This window comes from Gossypium arboreum, chromosome 6, assembly GCF_025698485.1.
Source record: "Gossypium arboreum isolate Shixiya-1 chromosome 6, ASM2569848v2, whole genome shotgun sequence".
In the NCBI taxonomy this organism is placed as follows: domain Eukaryota; kingdom Viridiplantae; phylum Streptophyta; class Magnoliopsida; order Malvales; family Malvaceae; genus Gossypium; species Gossypium arboreum.
The window spans coordinates 121,068,025-121,087,160 of NC_069075.1; the positions used below are offsets into that span (position 1 = coordinate 121,068,025).

General features: G+C 37.2%; 2 non-coding genes across 2 annotated transcripts; both read left to right on the forward strand.

Moving 5' to 3' along the window:
• Positions 1 to 7,879: 7,879 nt before the first annotated feature.
• LOC128294745 (small nucleolar RNA R71) lies at positions 7,880 to 7,986 on the forward strand. The gene has a single exon (XR_008285052.1). It is a non-coding gene; the product is annotated as a small nucleolar RNA R71 (small nucleolar RNA).
• Positions 7,987 to 18,724: 10,738 nt separating this feature from the next.
• Positions 18,725 to 18,831, forward strand: LOC128294392 (small nucleolar RNA R71). The gene has a single exon (XR_008284704.1). It is a non-coding gene; the product is annotated as a small nucleolar RNA R71 (small nucleolar RNA).
• Positions 18,832 to 19,136: the final 305 nt, after the last annotated feature.

Below are 19,136 nucleotides of genomic sequence, written 5' to 3' on the forward strand. Positions count from 1 at the left end.
TCACATGCTCGTGTGACTTGAGGCACGCCCATGCCCTTCAGCCATCCGCAACACTGACTTATCAACATGACCATGGCACACACCCGTGTTGCCTGCCCGTGGATGACATTGTCTTTTTAACACGGCCATGCTACATGCCCGTGTGGCCTACCCGTGTACAACTTTGAGCTAATATTTTAAGTGCAGGGGATACACGACCATAGCACACGCCCATAGGAGGGAAACGTGTGCCACACACGGCCTAGACACACGTCTGTGTGTCTAACCATGTGGACTCTAATGGGCTATTTTCCATGCCTTTAGTCACCCCTTTCTACTACTTGTGCTTAGTGGTTACCAAATTCAAAGTAAAACACAATTATACACTTGTAAATAATCTTGATTAAATGAGATGTATGGAAACCTGATACGTGATATTCGTGACAGGTTTTAAATATTTATAATGAATCGTTCTTGAAACTAACTATTATCACGATGAAGGCTAGTGTACCTATTGAACAGTAGTATAGTTTTAGCAAGACTGGATTTTTAAACCCAAAGGAACTAAAAGTACTAGTAATTACTGTCTTTTTATTATCTAGCCTAAGAATAATGGGGTTTGTTTTAACTAACTAATTAACTAAACTAAGAAATCACAGAAAATAGAATTGAGGAATTACTTTTTGGAAAAACGATTGACTCAAGACAATACTTAAGGAAAAATCCACCTAGACTTCACTTGTTATTTGACTCTGAATCGGACGATTTATTCATTTGACTTGATCCGTAGAAATCCCTAAGTTATATTATTATCCCTCTCGAGACTAACAACGTCTAACCCTAGGTTGAATAATTGAAATCTCTTTCTAATTAACTTCCTAGGGTTGCATTAATTTGATCTATGGATCCCCTTATTAGGTTTCACCCTAATTCGACAAAATCTTGTCACCCTATCTCTAGGCGCGCAATTAACTCCGCTTAATTATGACAACTGTACTCTTAGACAGGGTCTATTCCTCCTCTGAATAAGAGCTTAACTTGAATCAATATCCTGGAATAACAAGACAAGAATTAAGAACACATAATTAAGAACAAGTCAAATATTTATCATACAATACAAATAATAAAAACAAGATCTATCTTAGGCTTCATTCCCTTAGGTATTTAGGGGTTTTAGTTCATAACTAAAAAGGTAAACATCTCAGAAGAATAATGAATACAAAACATAAAGAAAAACCCAAAACTCCTGAAGGGAAATTGAGGGGAGAGCTTCAATCTTGATGATGAATCCGGCTTCTGAGATGGATCAATCGACTTTTCTTGAGCAGTTCCCTGCTTTCTTCTCCGTGTGTCCCCTTTTCCTTCTCTTCTAGGGTGTATTTATAGGCTTTAGAATGCCTAAGAACCCTCAAAATTTGCCTTTTCTGAATTGGACTCAACTTGGGCTCGACAGGGACACGCCCGAGTGCGATTACTTCAGGCCGTGGTCAAGCCTGTTAAAGAAGCACGGGTGTGTGGCCCACCCGTGTGAGTCGTGCTTTGATTCTGCCAAATTGACACGGCCGTGTGGTCTGCCCGTGTGAGGAGGTCTAGGCCGTGTTGATTTCGTACGTTGGCCCATTTTCTCTATTTTTGGCCCGTTTCTCGTTCCTTTCACTTTCCTATGCTCACCTAAGTATAAAATATGAAATTAAGGCATTAGGAGCATCTAATTCACAAATTTTAAGAAAAATCATGCATAAAATATGCTAAGCATGGGATAGAAATATGTATAAATTACGGTTTATCAAATACCCCCACACTTAAGCATTTGCTTGTCCTCAAGCAAAATCCTCAACTCATAATCAAATTAAATTCTTCTCAACTTATAATTTCTATCGTTAATATCTCAAAATAATCTATAGGTAATCATACGTTGAAAATTCAATTGAAAGAACATCAAAGTTTCAAACATTCCAAGTTGAGTATTTTATCATGAAAACAAAGGTTTCTCCCCTCATCTAAGTAATTACCTTTGATTCAAAATGTCACAGAGTTTCATATCCTCACTAAAGATTCACTCAAATCACTCGAGGTGTTTAAGGACAATAAATGAAGCACTCAATAGTCAATAATAAAAAGTCATTACCATAGGCTTGCATGAAAATAAAATCTCCACCACTATAAATTGTGATGAAACATCAATCAAAAGGTCTTTAAAGGGTTGTAACGAGGCTTGGTTAGGGGGTGTGGTCACAAGCTGAAAAAAATGGTTAGAATCGAGATCGAATTGAAAAATCACTTAACTAGAAAAAGATTTAATCATCACTTGCGTAAAACAGAGGTTCTTCTCAGAATATGGAATTTAAATACTCAAGCTCAAAAACAAAAGATTACTACTAATGTGTATACACTTTTTTTTTAAGAACAAGCCAAATAACATAGACTAACTATTAAGAACAAGACATAGCTGAGCAACTATTTTAATTCAAATCTCAACAAAAATAGGGATCAAATTAATTTAGGGGATTTTAACAATAATGAGTTATGGGTTAATGTTAAGAGTAAATCAATGAATGGGTTGTTAGGCTCAAGGGGTTTCACTAAGGGTTAATTGTGAAGGTAGGTTTTTGTGGAGTGAGTGGGTTAAACCTAAGTGCCTTTCTCATTTTGACATATCAAATCAAATGATATAGTCTTGACATGCATAATCAAGCAAGTTCTAGAATAACAATTCAATATTGACGCACTCATAATGAAAGTGAGCATGAAAGAAGTAATAAATGCTCTAAAGACTCAAGATCTTATAAAAATTATGGCTTTTTGATGTTTAAACTTGTGAATTCCAACTCAAGATAATACCTAAACTTAGGGAAACAACCTAAAAGTTTTTTAATTCTTCAAAAATCAACTTATCATGCTTGACTATTTTTTAATTCTTCAAAAATCAACTTATCATGCTTGATTCCCTGATGTCTTAAAGTTTAAACAATCAATGCATAAATGCCTATGTTTTAATTCAAGATATATCAATAAAAGTCATAAATCAATCAAAATTTATCCTAAACATGATATGGGAGCTTTTCAAGAGAACAAGGCAAACATTTAGGGATTTTTCTGATAGTGAAATGCATACCCCCCAGACTTAAGATGTACAATACCCTCAATGTACAAAGGTAGATATATAAAAAAGAATACAAATATAAGATAGAGAGAGAAGTGAAACTTCCTGAGTGATGAATGAATTTCCTTGAACTGGAGTTTTAGAGAATAATCGGCGTGTGGGTGGAGGAGGATACTCCGGCGGTGGTAGAGGTTCATTAGTCAGTAAGTTCTGAGCCAAAAGAATATTATATCTGGCGGTAGCTATGGTCGTGGTCGAGCAGGACATGGCAGTCGTGGAGAACCTTTCCCAGTGGAGTTTCAAGTTCCTAAGTAATGGTGAGCTTTGTAGCTCTTTATAACTGTGATAAAATCAAGAACTTTTTAGGGGATATTAGGAAGAATAATTACTTATCAAGAATTAACCGAGATTTTTTTATAAAACCTAAAATAGTAACAAAAAGGAAATAACATTTAAAAGTTAAAGGTGAAATTAATAAAATAAAAATAAAAATAAAAATAAAAATAAAAATAAAAATAAAGGTAAAATAAAATTAAACATCATCATCGCTGGATAGTTTAAGAGGTGGTGGTGGCGATGAGATGTTGAAGTGCTGACAAATCTATTGTAGAGTAGCATCAATGTTATCAAATCGTTGAAAACATTGCTGCTCGAATCGAGTAAGGTGCTCAGAGATGTCAACATATGAAGCCACCGCGTGAACTGGACGAGAGGATGGTGGTGGCTGAGACGGTGGGTTCTTGTGATTTGAGGGGACATCATCAGTAATGTCCTCGGGGTCTCCTCCTCGGTGGATTGGGTGAGACGGTACTGAGGAGGGAATGTGCCACATCGTTTCTTGATCATCCTCATACTTAGCATGCTTAAGATGATTTGTGGGGACATCTGGCCCATGAAAGTGAGGGAGGATGATTGGGCTACTGTCTTGAGGAGCCCGAAGTGGCTAGCCAAACGCGTCACATAGGGCTCGATGGAAATGACCCCCTTCCTATGTCGCTCCGTCTGATGTTGAATGGCGAGGGCAATGAAATAAGTAAGGTCTATGATGCACCCGTGCGACATACACCATAGAAAGTAGGCGTCATGAGTGTTGACGACGCCAGTGCTCTCTCTCTTTCCTGTTAATGTGTGAGCCAAAATGGCGTCTAAGTACCTCAGAGATAGAGGAGAGCTGATGCCTTGGAGCTGCTAGGGTTGTAGGAGGCAGCACCGGGGGCGAGGGCGTTCCAATACCGTGAAGGAGAGTGATGGATGTGGCGATTGAGAACGTGGAGTTCATTCTCCTCCATGAACTCCTCAGTGTAAAGGCCCAACGTGGTTCCGAACTTTGGGATGTTCAATTGGTGGACTAGACCACCGAGGCGAAATTGGATTGTTCCCGGGTCATCAAAATGGTCCATCACGGTCTGAAGATGGAACGTTGAGCAGAGTTCCATTGTGAGTTCGAGATATGTAGGTCGATAATCTCAAAGGAAAGCCCCCAAGGATCGGTGATGAGGAGGGCCCTAATTGCATCCGCGAGTTGGACTTGTTCTAGCGCAGCCCACTTCCAAGGGTCGGGACCGTAGAATCTGGAAAAGTTCTTCTTGGGGACCAATAAGGAACTGCAGGAAAGGGTGATGAATTTTTGCAGTAGGACCCGAGGAAGATGATGCCCCCTTCCTTTTCTTTGAAGCAGGGACGGAGGCTTTTTTACTACGTGAAGATGACATTGTATGCCTGCAATACATAGAAAAAATAATAGTAGGTAAACGAATTTGAAAAGGAAAAAGTCATGAATTTGAACTAACAATTTTAGCCAAAACTACTAATTGTAACCAAACTCAACCAAAACAATCAATTTGATAGCATAATTTCGTGACAGTAGTATGGTAATAGCATGAGAATGAGCATACTAATGGCATGGGTATGGCAATAGAATGAGGCTTTCCTAATAACTCGATTCAACATGAAATGTATGATAAATAACCTAAGGATGCAAATTAAATGATAGAATAATGAGCAAAATGAAAATAGTGTGAGAAAAATGAAGATTATTTTGATAATAAGTATTAGAAATAAGTAAAATAGAAGTGAAAAGAGTAAACAAACGCTAAGGGAGAGAGATTGGGCGTAAAAAAAAATAGAGTTGGAAAGCGGCGCAAGGGCGTGGTAAGGAGGCCGTGTGGACTTGCGGTGGCTAGGGTTAGGGATTTTAAGTGAAGAAGACAATTGATAGTATAGGGTATTTATAGATTTTGGGACACACGGCCAGGGAACATGCCCGTGTTCCCCAATTTTTGCCCGTGTGATTCGCAAATTTTAAATTTGGGCGCGTCTGAAAATTAGCCCACGCTCGTGTTCCTTGGGCATGTGGGTTCACACGACTGTGTTGCACGGCCGTGTCTGTCTTCGTTCGCTTCTCCTATGCTCATGTATGTAGTCCCACGCCCGTGTTAACCTAACAGGTTTGACCATGGTTGCTTGGCACGGGTGTGTTGCACGTTTCTTGTTAATTTGATAGGTTTGGCCACGGTTTCAAGGAACGGGCGTGTCACACGCCTGTGTTGTTTTGGCAGGTTCGCCCACGACCATGTCGCATGGCCGTGGCGATTTATTGTAGCCCGTGCTGGGGAAAATCTTTGCCCTGTTTCCACACTGCCTAAGGCACCCTAGTGTGCTTGGCCGTGTCTATGAGGGAAACCTGTATTCAAGAGCTCCATTAGTAAGTTAGGTGTTAAACACTAAAATTTAAAGAAGTTAATACAGTTAGTGCTCGGGTTGCCTCTCGAGAAGCGCTTATTTATAGTCTAAGCTCGACTTACCTTTCTATTGAATGGTCATGGTGGTTCGAGGAGTTTATACTCCTCATTTCTGCTGTGAATCTCATCAAAATAAGGTTTTAGGTGGGTATTGTTTACCTTAAAAGTGCCGAACTTGGGATGATTTACCTCAACTGTATCGAATGGGAAAATGCTAAGTACCGTAAGCGGGATTTCTTCATTCGGTTTGGTAGTGACAATGTGAGGATCTGCGGCATCTAATAAAACTTTATCTCCAACCTTAAGTTGATTTAGAAAGGTATTGAGCTCATCCTGGCGTAGTTTTGGTTAATCGTGTGTTCTTGGTTTATGTGTCCGCCATTCATCTAGCTCATCGATTTGTAGCCTTCGTTCTTCATAAATAGGTCCTCTACTATTGCTTGAAAATGGCTCATGTACTTCCTTCAAACTCATTTCCTGCAAAGTAGTATGCACCATATTGTCAATTTTAGCAGAATGGTTTAGATAATCACCTTTAATTTTCAATGTGTTGCCGAAATTGCGAGCTTGAAGGGTGATTATTTCATCTCCCACTCGAAGTGTAAGCTCACCTATGCCAACATCAATAATTGTTCTAGCAGTTGCTAAAAAAGGCCTTCCTAAAATCAAAGGAGTGTTGCTATCCTCCTCTATGTCTAAAATGACGAAGTCAACGGGAAATATAAATTTATCGATTTTAACTAACACATCTTCAATAATACCCCTAGGAAATCTGATAGTTTTATCTGCTAATTGAATGCTCATCCTAGTCTGTTTGGGTTTCTCAAGACCTAATTGTTTAAACATCTTGTAAGGCATGACGTTAATACTAGCCCCTAAATCAGCTAATGCATTATTAACATCTAAACTACCAATTAAGTAAGGAATTGTAAAACTCCTTGGGTCTTTCAATTTCTTGGGTAGCTTATTCTGAAGAATGGCTAAGCAAACCGCGTTCAGCTCCACATGCGACCTTTCATCTAACTTTCGTTTATTTGCTAGAAGCTCCTTTAAAAATTTGACTGCGTTCGGCATCTGTGAAAGTGCTTCAATAAACGGTAAGTTAATATGTAGTTTCTTTAAAAGTTTAAGGAATTTACCAAATTGTTCATCTGAGCAATCTTTCCTTGTCGCATTGGGGTATGGCACACGAGGTTTGTATTTTGTACTTACCTGTTTCTGCTCATTGTGGTCGACCTCACCTTTACCTTTGCTTATCTCAATTTCTTGCCTTGGTTCTAGTACAAGTGTGACTAACCCTTCTTCATCTTGACTAGTAATCGCGTTAAGTTGCTCCCTTGGGTTAGATTCTGTGTTGCTTGGGAAGCTGCCTTGTGGTCGTTCAGAAATCAACTTGACAAGCTGTCCAATCTGAGTTTCAAGCCCTTAGATCAATGCTTGTTGATTTTTGAGTGCCGTCTCGGTATTCTGAAAACGAGTCTCTAACACCAAGATGAATTTGGTTAGCATCTCCTTAAGGTTTGACTTTTTCTCCTTCTGGTATGGTGGTTGCTGAAAGCCTGGAGGGGGTGGTGGTTTCTGATTTCCTTGGCCTCGCTATGAAAAATTGGGATGGTTCCTCCAATCTGCATTATAAGTGTTACTATATGGGTTATTTTGGGATCTAAAGTTATTGTTACCCATATATTGGACTTGTTCCTCCTCGATGCTAGGGTTGAAGGGTTGATATTCTGTATATGCTCCTCCTCCATTCGAATCGCACCTCATCACTGGATGTACCTGAATAGAGCCACACAAATCATCAATCTTTTTATTTAAGAGTTTTACTTGGTTAGATAGCATAGTAACCGCGTCGAGGTTGAAAACACCGGTTGCTTTCGTCGGCTTTGTTCTCATAACTTACCACTGATAGTTATTCAGTGACATCTCCTCAATAAATTCGTAAGTCGCCTCGGGTGTCTTATTATTGATAGCTCCTCCCGCAGTTGCATCAATCATCTACTTAGTCGAAAGATTCAGGCCATTATGGAACGTTTGAACCTGTAGCCAAAGCGGTAACTCATGGTGAGGGCACCTTCTCAAAAGGTCCTTGTATCTCTCCCATGCATCGTAGAGCGTTTCTAAATCCATCTGCATAAAAGAAGAGATATCATTACGTAATTTGGCTATTTTAGCAGGTGGAAAATATTTTAATAAAAAATTTTCGGTCATTTGTTCCCAAGTAGTGATTGACCCTTGGGGTAACGAGTTCAACCATTGTTTAGCCTTATTCCTTAACGAAAAGAGAAACAACCGAAGGCGAATGGCATCATCAGAAATGCCATTAATTTTAAAGGTATCGTAAAATTCTAGGAAATTTGCCAAGTGAGCGTTGGGATCCTCGTCCTGCAAACCATAAAACTGAACAAACTGTTGTATCATTTGAATTGTGTTAGGTTTCAGTTCAAAATTATTTGCAGCAATAGCAGGTCTAACTATACTTGACTCAGTTCCTATTATATTAGGTTTAGCATAATCATACATAGTACGCGGAGCAGGATTTTGATTAACAGCGATTGCAGGAGGTAGCGGATTTTCTTGGTTTTCAGCCATCTCCTCGGTTGTGGTTTGAATATCGTCCTCTTGCTCGTTCTCTATGTATTTTAAGCTTCACCTTATTTCTCTTTGGTTTCTGTGAACTATGCGATCGATCTCACTGTCAAAAAGTAATGGTCCTGACGGGTTTCTTCTAGTTATAAACTATAATAACCTACCAGAAAAAGGGAAAAGAAAGAATTAATAATAAAAATTAGAATAAAATTTAAATTGTAGTAAAAGTAAATGGCTACAGTAATAAAAATCGAGTCTTCCTAATATCTTAGTTCCCCGGCAGCGGCGCCAAAAACTTGATATGTGACATTCGTGACAGGTTTTAAATATTTATAATGAATCGTTCTTGAAACTAACTTTTATCACGATGAAGGAAAGTGTACCTATCGAACAGTAGTATAGTTTTAGCAAGACCGGATTGTCGAACCCAAAGGAACTAAAAGTACAAGTAATAACTGTCTTTTTATTATCTAGCCTAAGAATAATGTGGTTTGTTTTAACTAACTAATTAACTAAACTAAGAAATCACAGAAAATAGAATTGAGGAATTACTTCTTGGAAAAACGATTGAATCAAGACAATACCTAAGGAAAAATCCACCTAAACTTCACTTGTTATTTGACTCTGAATCAGACGATTTATTCATTTGACTTGATCTGTAGAAATCCCTAAGTTATATTATTATCCCTCTCGAGACTAACAACGTCTAACCTTAGGTTGAATAATTGAAATCTCTTTCTAATTAACTTCCTAGGGTTGCATTAACTCGATCCATGGATCCCCTTATTAGGTTTCACCCTAATCCGGTAAAATCTTGTCACCTTATCTCTAGGCGCGCAATCAACTCCGCTTAATTGTGACAAATCTACTCTTAGACAGGGTCTATTCCTTCTCTAAATAATAGCTTAACTTGAATCAATATCCTGGAATATCAAGACAAGAATTAAGAACACATAATTAAGAACAAACCAAATATTTATCATACAATACAAATAATAATAACAAGATCTGTCTTAGGTTTCATTCCCCTTAGGTATTTAGGGGTTTTAGTTCATAACTAAAAAGGTAAACATCTCAGAAGAATAATGAATACAAAACATAAAGAAAAACCCAAAACTCTTGAAGGAAAATTGAGAGGAGATCTTCAGTCTTGATGATGAATCCAACTTCTGAGATGGATCAATCGACTTTCCTTGAGCAGTTCAATACTTCCTCCTGTGTGTCCCTCTTTTCCTCCTCCTTTAGGGTTTTTTTATAGGCTTTAGAATGACTAAGAACCTTCAAAATTGGCCTTTTTCGAATTGGACTCAACTTGGTCTCGACAGGGACACCCCCGTGTGACACGCCCGTATGCGATTACTTCAGGCCGTGGTCAAGCCTGTTAAAGAGGCACGGGCGTGTGGTCCACCCATGTGAGTCATGCTTCGATTCTGCCAAATTAATACGACCGTGTGGTCTGCCCGTGTGAGGAGGTCCAGGCCGTGTTGATTTCGTACGTTAGCCCATTTTCTCTGTTTTTGGTCCGTTTCTCGTTCCTTTCACTCTCCTATGCTCACCTAAGTATAAAATATGAAATTAAGGCATTAGGAGCATCTAATTCACCAATTTTAACGAAAAATCATCCATAAAATATGCTAAGCATGGGATAGAAATATGTATAAATTACGGTTAATCAAAACCTCATATCATTGGTTTCATACGTGATAGGTTACTTCCCACTTAGTGTTTATGGGTTCCCATGTCACTTTAATTCATCCGAAATTGGCTCATTCATGTGACTCATTGCTAATTGGTAACGACCCATCACTTGTAAACAAAGCCATGCATAAATTCGTAGGTCATAGCCTACTTCAATTAAGCCAATTTTCGTGGCCATATACAAAGAAATAAACATATTTTTACATGCCTTCATTTGGCAAATCAAATGACACATATAACAAAATACTCAAAAATACTGTACATGCCATTGAACAAAACAAACAAAGTCTTTATACCAAAGCTTGTCTAGTTGATAGTATGTTGACTGTCCAATCGTCTTCCAATCCTTTCGAGTTCTCGAGCTCTGTGAGACAGGGAAAAAGAGAGGGGTAAGCATTTACATGCTTAGTAAGCTCGAACAACCGGAAAGTAAACTTACCGAGTAATTAGCATACATCCATATTTAAATCATGACATCATCAATTATGAAACGATTCCCTATCACATGCACTCAATCAATGAGTTAGTTACATAACAAAGCATCATGTAATTTATGTAGATGAGCTCATCATTCATCATCTTATTGACATACATCATATTAATCCCATTGTGTTTCTAGGAAATCTCGATGGAATACCCATTATCCGTCAATTCTTACGAATGATCATTTCACATATATGCACTCCCGCGAACCTCACATCTCATGGCAGAATTACCAGTCCAGGCTAAATCCCCCATATCATGAACTCATAAGGTGATGTCGGGATTGCCAGTCCAGGCTAAATCCCTTATAATGACAAACACCTTTAATGAGCTCGGATTTAAATTACCAGTCTAGGTTAAATTCAGATGCTAATCGGATTACCCGTCCGGGTTAAATCCATAATGCACACATATTCTTTGGAAGGCTTGATCATTCAAGGAACACCCGTCCGGGCTAGATCCTTTTCATACTTGAGATCACGGATTACCCGTCTGGGCTAAATCCTTACTGCAACACATGTAGGATCTTTTTACACATTTCAATGAAGGTTTATCCATCGAATTCCCTTTGTCAACCTCATCCGAGACATTTTTCACATGTTACCATCAAATATACATTTCTATGATATTTCATGCTAATAATAAATGCAATCATCATGCATTCATAAATCATTAAATTATGCATATTATGGGTTTACTTTAAGTTATCCAAACTTACCTGGTATTCTTTTTGGAGTTGTGTTTCGGTTATTCCGAAACCTTGCGTTTACCTCGATCGACCTCTGGACTTTGTTCCTTGGGGTCTATAACAAAAAAATTTAACTCATTAATACACTACATTATACATTTCAAGTTTAATATCTACCCCTGGTCCAAATAATCGTTTTGCCCTTAACCTTTCACATTTTTACGATTTAGTCCCTAAGCTCGTATGATGAAACACATGCACTTTCTATCTTACCCAAGCCTAGCCGAACACTTTTCCTTCTTATGGTAGCCCACATTTTCCATTATTTTCTCATTTCTACCCCACATTTACATCTTTTGCAAAAGAGTCCCTATAAGGGTTTTTCATGAAAATCAACTAGGAAATGATGTTTAATACACATTCATCTTTCATATTCCTCCATAATCCATCAAAATACAAGCAAATCATGCATGGGTAAATTTTTAAACATGAACCCTTGCATGAAATATAGGTAGAAATGGAGAGAGCAACCTACCGGGATTTCAAAAATACAAAGAGCATGAAAAACGGGGCTTGGGAGCACTTACTATTGAGCTTGGAAGCTTGAAAACCCTAGCTATGGAAACCCTTGAAGTTTCGGTTGGACAAGGAAGAGAATGGGCTGATTTTGGTTCATTTTTCCCATTTTATTTCATTAAAATACCAAATGACCAAAATGCCCTTAAGCCCTTTCCTTAAAATTCCATCCATACAAGCCCATTTTTTGTCCAAAAACTTAGAATTTGGGAAAATTACTCTCCAAGACCTTCTAATTCATAACCCAAAGCAATTTCATACAAATTTCTTTTAGAATTCAAGTTTTGCAATTTATTCAATTTAGTCCCTAATTTCCAATTGAACACCTTACTCAAAGAATTTCTTCATGAAACTTTAACACATGCATATACTCATATTCTAGGCCTCATAATAATCATAAAGTAACCATTTTGATGTCAGATTTATGGTCTCGAAACCACCATTCCGACTAGGCCCTATTTAGGATGTTACATCACCACTATTAGCTTGAACTACTTTCCTAGCAGCTATTTTGTAACACTTTCTTTTAAGATGATTAATAGGCATCTCTTTTTATCATCAGAATCTGATTTAGTGAGTTCATTAATCAGTTGATGAACTGCACGTTCTGATGCGGTCATAGGTGCTTTCGATCTTGGTGTGGTGGCAGTGGTAGGAGGTGTAGAAGTATGTTGTCACTCATCTTCCTCTTTATTGGACTCGATATATACATATTCAATTCAATATTCTCCTCCCTTTTTTTTCTGTCGTGGTAGGTTCTTCATCGTCATCTACATTATTTGGTTTTAACAACAGTTCCTTCAGAAAAATAGGGAATACGGGAATTGGACGGGTAAAGTTCTTTTGAAGGGACTTCTTAATGGCTTTCTTCCTTTTTCTAACATAGCCCAGAATATTTCCATTTCTTGAGCTTTACCAAGATCAATGGCTATCAACCGTTGCTATATTTCCTATTTCTGAAACTGTTGATGCAAGACCTTTAAAGTCTCGGCCACGTTTTGCTCAAATGCATTCTTAGAGGTTGATGGAGTAGCATCATTGAGCCTGGGTGAAGAAAATGTTGGAGAAGGATCGGAATATCGTGACAGTTTCTTGTCAGAAAATTTTAGAGCAATGTGCATAGTGATATCACCTTTGTTTAGGATTCAGTCTTAATTGGCTTAAAGAGGAACATTGACCTTCTAACAAAGCTTAGTGATAAGCGATGAAAAGTTCAAGGTACTGACATTTTTCTAAGCACAACAGTGGACCTCTCGAAAGATAATGTTCCCAACATTTACCTTTCGTCCCACCATAATCGAATGAAGTAGCAACAGACAGTTCTTTGAGATTGTAGAATTGTGGGTGGATGGAATAAGCTGACTTTCTAGGAAATGATACTAAACTTTGCAGTGGGGCTTCAAAGTTACCCTGTTAATGGTGTAGCAATCATTCATTGAGATTGTCCATTTTGTGCCCTCAACATAGACATCATTAAGCACGAGATTTAATCTTTCTGCTGTCATTGTCTTGACAAAATCAGCGTGTTCATCGGGACCATCAGACAACCCGTTTTTTGCATTTATCGACTCGGCATTAAATAATACTGAAGCACCCCACACATATATAAAATTATTTTCAGGGGAAGTAAGGTGAGCATAGAACTCCTTTACTACTTTAAGGAAAACATTATTAGTATGGAGATAGAAAATCTGCCATCTATGTTGCTGCACAACTAAGGAAATGGCTTGAGTATAGCCCATGCAAAGAGGGTGTTTGGAGATGTTTTCGTGGTATTTGGTTTCTGTTGTCTTACTAAAGATTGTACATGGCTATGCAGCAATAGAAGTAGGTGGTGTTTGACGAGCCATTGCAAAGAAGATGGTAATTGTAAGAGTAAAAAAACTAAAACCTTTAAAATTTTAGGATGAAAACAAAAAGCAAAATAACATATAAATAAAGTGAAGGTAACGGTGAAGAGGAAACTGAATCGGATAAGGTAAAAACTTAAAGGGAATAAACCTATGATGTAGATGATAAAATTAGGCCTTAATCATGGTCTGACATAAATAACAGTAAATATTTAAGCGGGCAAAATGAAATACTAAGTAAATTTATTAAACTAAAAAGTGGCTAATAAAATGAGTGGGCTGAGGCCTACAAACTTGGGCCACAACGTACCTGCAAAAAAAAGAAAATAAAAGTTAAATAAATTTACTGATTCAACTGAAACAAAGAAATTAAAAATGAAATAATTGAATAAACAGTGCAAGAGAGAAATATTAATTAGTTTGAAAATTGATGGAAGTTTTATCACGAATTATAAGAGCTCAAACGTAATGCTTTAATCATTGGCCATTGACTTTGAAAGTAAACCCATTTTATTCGTCTTTGACGTCTAACTTTCTATAAGGATATACTGAACAACTTTGAATGAACCTGACCACCGAGAATTTAATTTGTTAGGAAACAATTTAAGTCTGGAATTTAAAAGCAAGACTTGTTGACTAAGAACAAATTACCTTGCCAAAATTTTGTTGTCATGCCATCGTTTAGTCTTTTCTTTGTATAGCTTGGCATTTTCATAGACTTGAGTTCAAAATTTTTTCATCTCATTCAACTTCAGTAAGCGATTATTTCTAGCAGATTTTTAATTGATATGCAGTTTTTTGATTCCCCAAAATGCCTTGTGTTCCAAATCAACAGGCAAGTGGCATGGTTTATCATAAACAAGCTAAAAAGGTGACATACCAAATGGTGTCTTGAACGCTGTTCGATATGCCCACAAAGCTTTATCCAGTTTTGCTGACCAATCTTTTTGGTTGGGATTGACTACTTTCTCCAAAATTTGTTTAATATCTCTATTAAATATTTCTGTTTGTCCATTCATCTGGGGTATCAAAGTGTGAACCTTCACCACTGATTAGAGCACAAGGGGTATCAAACCGCGTAAATATATTTTTGTGAAGAAATTTCAGTACCAATTTGGCATCATTTGTTGGTAGAGCAGCAGCTTCAACCCACTTGGAGACGTAATCAACAGCGATCAACATATAGATATTGCCCCAAGAGGGTGGAAATGGCCCCATAAAATCAATTCCTAAACATCAAATGATTCCACTTCTAAAATATTTTGCAAGGGCATTTCATATCTCCTGGATAGATTTCCAATTCTTTGACAGTGATCATAGGCCTTATAGAATTCATGAGCGTTTTTAAACATGATCGGCTAATAAAAACTAGACTAGAGAACTTTTCCAGCAGTTTTATACCCTTAAAGTGGCTTCCATACGGTGCTAAATGACAGTGGTGTAGAACACTCTAAACTTTATCATCCGAAATACATCTTCGAATGATTTGGTCTGCACACTGCTTGAATAAGAATGGCTCATCCCCATAGTACTACTTAACATTGTAGAGGAATTTCTTTCTTCCTTGACTAGAGAGCTTGGGTGGCAGCAATCCACTGATTAGAAAATTAACAATATCAACATACCATGGTAATACCATGGCAGTCAATAACTACTCATTAGGGAATTCATCTTTAATCATCTAAATATTACCATTTTCATTCCCTGTTTTCAGGTGTGATAAATGATCAGCCACTTAATTTTCTGTGTCTTTCATATCTCTAATCTCCATATTAAATTCCTATAGCAGCAATATCTATCGAATTAATCTAAGCTTGGCATCTTTCTTGGTCACCAAGTACTTAATAGTAGAGTGGTCTGTATACACAGTGACTTTAGTGCCCAAGAGATAAGCTCTGAGTTTGTCGAAGGCAAATACTGCAACTAACAGCTCATTCTCAGTGATGGTGTAATTTACCTGTGAATCTGTCAACATATGACTGACATAGTATAGATCATGAAATATCTTGGCTTTTCTTTGTCCCAGGACTGCTTCTATGGCAAAGTTACTTGCATCACACATCAGTTTGAATGGTAAAGTCCAATCTAGTACAATGACTATTGGTGCTGTGATAAATTGTTTCTTCAATTCCTCAAATGCTTGCAAGCATGGCCCATCAAAATTAAAATATTTGTTTTATTCCAATAATGTGCAAAGAGGTTTGGATATTTTGGAAAAGTCTTTGATAAATCACGATACAATCCTGCGTGACCAAGGGAGCTTTGTATACCTTTTATTGAAGTAGGTAGTGACAATTTCTCAATAACCTCAATTTTTTCTTTGTTAATGAAAATTCCTTGCTGTGAAATCTTATGTCCTAGTAATGCTCTCAAAGACCATGAAATAACATTTTTCCCAATTCAACAGAAGATTGGTTTCTTAACATCGACAAAGAATTAACTCCATATTTTGAAAACAGTATTCAAATGTATCGTCAAACACTGTGAAGTCATTCATACACACTTCTAAGAATTTCTCCACAATATTTGAAAATATTGCCATCATGCAACGTTGAAAAGTTTTAAAGGGCATTGCATAATCCAAATGATATTCTTCGAAATGCAAAAGTTCCATACAGACATGTGAATGTGGTATTCTTTTGATCAGCATGAGCTATGGCAATCTGATTCTACCCTGAGTATCCATCTAGAAAGCAGTAGAAGGTTTTCCCCACTAGTTTATCCAACATTTGATCGATAAATGGTAGAGAGAAATGGTTCTTCCTTGTTGCTTTGCTGAGTTTCCGATAATCCATACAAACCTTCCATCTCGTGACAGTATGAGTGGGAATAAGTTCGTTGCTATCATTTCTTACCATAGTGACACCCCCATTTTTAGGTACGCACTGAATAAGGCTTACCCAAGAACTATCAGAAATTAGGTATATGATTCCAACATTCAGTCATTTGATAATCTCCTTTTTTCACAACTTCCTTTATGATGAGATTCAGTCTCCTCTACTGCTTAATAGATTTGCCATGGCAATCCTCTAGTATTATATTGTGTATGCAAATTGTTGGATTGATTCCCTTAATATCTACAATTGACCACCCCAAGGCTTTCTTAGATTTCCTTAAAACTTCTAATAATTGAGCCTTTTTGATCTGCTGTTAACTCAATAGAGATAACTACTGACAATGTGTTGTTATCTCTCAAATATGAATACTCTAAATGTACTGGCAAGGGCTTCAATTCCAGCCTAAAAGGGTCTTCTATGAATGGTCGATGAGGTTTAAAAGAAAGGTCAGGCTGATTTAATGATTAAAAAATTCTGCTTGATCTATTTCCTATTTGCTGAATTTCTATAAGTTTATCAAAATCTGTAATCATGTCTGCGTCAATTAACTTATATACATTTGTATCATTTTTTGAATTTTTTAAACAAAAATCTTTAATTTATCTTGTACTGTTGTATCAATAATCTCAATAACATGGCATTCTTCACCAGTATCTGCACACTTTATAGCATCAAAGATATGAAAAGTTAACTATTGATCATTATCATTAACTCATAGGTAATTCACCTTTTTGGACATCAATTAATGTTTTACCCGTAGCTAAGAAATGTCTCTCAAGTATGATTGGTACCTCTTTTTTAGCCTCACATTCCAAAATAATAAAACCTACTGGAAAAATAAATTTGTCAACTCTTACTAGCATGTCTTTGATTTTACCTTCTGGATGTGCATAGGATCTATCAACTAACTGCAATGTGATAGTTATGGGTCTTGCCTCCTATTTCAAGCTTCCTCAAAACAGAAATAGGCATTAGATTTGTGCTTGCACCCAAATCATATAGTGTTTTGCCTACATTATGATTTCGAATAGAGCAAGATATAGTAAAACTCTCTGGATCCTTTAGTTTTGGTGGCAATTTGTTTTTTAGCATAGTTGTCCACCCTTCAGTGACAGCAATAATTTTAAATTCTCCTAACCTTCACTTCTTTAATAAAATATTTTTTTTGAACTTCATGTTTCCACCAATGGTATATTAATATGTAATTGTTTCAGGACCTCCAGAAATTTCTTGAATTGAACATCTTGCTTGGAGTTTTGGAACCGCTGAGGAAAAGGTGGCGGTGGCCTTTCTTCTAATTGTCTAAATTGTTTTTTCGTGACATTGTTATCAGCAATACAAGTTGCATCTGCTTGAACATTTTTTTGGTTGCTCTTTTCCTTTATAGTTGTGTACCACTTCGAAGTGTAATGGCTTTGCACTGTTCCTTCCCTTGTGATCGAGAACTCTCAGTGTCACTCGACAATGCTCCTTGCTATCTGAAATTCAATGCAGTGACAATTTGCCGTACTTGATTTTCCAAAGCTCTTAAAGATACAGCTTGGCTCTAAATGATAGCACCATTATTGGCCATATAATCTTTTAATAAAGCTTCCATAAATGAACTTGAAGCTGAATTTTGCTAGCAATTTACTGTAGCGAAGATTGATTGTACCCATGTGGTACACTCACAACATCCTGTCGAATGGCATTATTGGCATTTCCCACCCCTTGATTACTCCAATTAAAATTAGGATGTTGTTTCCACCCTGGATTGTATGTGTTGAAGTATGGGTTGTTGTTGTTGCGATTAAAATTCCCCATATAATAAAATGAGGCTGGGTTCGATGGGCATTCGTCAAAAACATGATCTTCTCCATAGTAAACAAACGCTAACTCTGCTGCTTTCATTTTCTGCACTGCAGATGGCCTTTTCAGTGTTTTAATCATATTTGTTAAAGATGATACCTGAGCTGTTAGAGATGTAACTACATCAAGCTCCATTGCCCCTACAACTCTTTTGCCGATTCCAACTCTGGCAGTGGGGTATTGATAATCGTTATTTCCTATCTTTTTCTAGAATTTTATAAGCCTCGTTGTCTGATTTTTCTAGTAAAGTTACGTTGGTAGATACGTTGACAACCATTCTTGTATGAGTATTCAATACATTGTAAAACATTTCCATTTGTGTCTAATGATGGAAATTATGCATCGGGCATTTTCTTAGTAGCTCATTGAATCACTCCCATACTTCATATAATGTTTCATCCTCTAATTTTCTAAACAATGTAATGTCGTTGCTCAACTTGGCATGTATGTTAGGAGGATTATATCTTAGCAGAATCCTTTGACACAGTTCATTCCACGATACCACTGTACCTAACGGCAATGCATTTAGCCATGCACTAGCATGATCTCACAATGAGTAAGGGATAACTTTAGTCGCAGGGCATCTTCAGGAACGCCTCATTGCCTGAATGAATCGTAAACTTCCAGAAAAAGATGTAAGTGGAGTCTTGGATCTTTCGTAGGCAATCCGCTGAACTACCCTACAGTTTACAGCATTTGAAATATCGCTAGCTTTAATTCAAATTGTTGAGCCTGAATGTGTGG